We start from the raw sequence: 1671 nt of genomic DNA, 5'->3' as shown, positions 1-1671 counted from the left end.
TGTGGTCTGTGGACCACTAGTGGTCCGTGAGGTCCAAAAGGTTGGTGACCGCTGCTCTGGAGCATAGCACCTCCTTCCTTAGGAGGAACCGTTTTCCCTTTCACTGTGGGGTTCTTTTCTGGTAATATAGTTGGGCACATTCCCTTGTGCTGGGCCAATCAGCGTCCTTGGGAATTTTGGGGTTTGAACTAAGAAAAGTGACTTTCCTCTTGACTGGTAAAACTGTAAAGTCTTGTATGAGATGTGCCTGACTTGTCTTTAGTCCGCTGGAAGGAGCTGAGCTTTGTTGGGACAGGATGATGGAGATACTAAGACTGAGGCAGGTGCTGAAAGTGGAGAGATGAAGTCCTGGAGGTTTTTTGGGCAACTGTAGGCTTGGGGGCTATGTCTTTACTGGGGTAAAGGCCTTACCACCTTCTCTTCCCTGGGAATAATACTGTCCTTCTTTGCAAAATGAAATGTTATTAGAAAGTGATTTAAAAACCCCACATTATAGAGATATGCACAGATCCTTAGAAGGGCTGAGGTCTGTCTGGTGCTAAGCCAAGGCTCCCTCAACCACAAATTCAGGGGAATGGACTCCAGGGTTTTATTTTTTTAGTCTGTTCTTTATTTACTCCTATTTTCTATGGGATATTTCTTGGTTTTGGATTTCAGGTGAGCTTTAAGGAGACGGGGCAGACCATCTCTAGCCCCTGCAGAAGGAGAGGATCCCTGGAAAGGACCTAACAGTTCCTAGTACCCAGTCCTTATTTAATTTGAGTTTGTTCATTCATTTCTGTTAGGATATTAAAAAGAGCTCAGCAATATGGGCAAATACAGTGTAGGACAAGCCTGTTTCTAAGCATGAGCTGGGCTAGCGAGGGTGGGAAGGGCAAGAAGAAGAAAATGTGTGTCTGTGTTGCTGCTGTTGCAACCACCACAGGAAGAAATGTTTTCACACTGAAATGTGGGCTATCTGGAGATAGCCAGGGGAAAAGTGTTGATGGCTGGGCGGGCCCTGCTGGATGGAAGGGCCTGACAGTATGTGATTCCCTGCAACAAATGGTAGTGGTGGAGGGTGTGTACACACAAGCACACACACACAGCACCCAGCCTCCAATTTCATCGCTGGCAGAAGATAACAATTCTCAGCTTGCCTTTCCAGGGTTATTTTTGGCTAGGGCTGTTGCTGATGGCAAAAGTTTCAGTCCCCCCACCCCACCCCCACCCGGACTCCCTCCCTAGTCCTTGTTACAGCAGAAACTTGTGCGAGTAAACTGCTCACTCCCAGAGGAGGAGGAGACAGGGTTGTTGGTGAAAGGGGAGAGGATCCCAAATCCTCCTCCAGGTCTCACCACCCCCAGGTTATTTTCTAGCAGAGGTGGGCCGCGGGAGACAGTCCATTGCTGGGGAAGGCTTGGGTCAGACACAGGAATAGGAGCCGCCAGGGGACGGGGTAGCTGGCACTGGGAACAGGTTTTGGGAACGACACCCCGAAAGTGAGTCCAGCTGGGGGAAAAAAACTGCGGGCCCCTAGGGCCATCCAGCTGGAGAGGAAGTTTGTTGGAAGGTAGAGGCCAAACTTTGCTGGGGCAGCGAGGGGCCGCTTGGAGAGGATCCACTGGTCGGTGCTGCGGGAGGGCGCAGGCTGCAGGCGGCTCGGGAGGGGGCCTGGGCGCGAGGCGGGGC

Source organism: Myotis davidii, unplaced genomic scaffold (genome assembly GCF_000327345.1).
Source record: "Myotis davidii unplaced genomic scaffold, ASM32734v1 scaffold616, whole genome shotgun sequence".
Classification (NCBI taxonomy): domain Eukaryota; kingdom Metazoa; phylum Chordata; class Mammalia; order Chiroptera; family Vespertilionidae; genus Myotis; species Myotis davidii.
Note: the sequence above shows the minus strand (reverse complement) of the source record.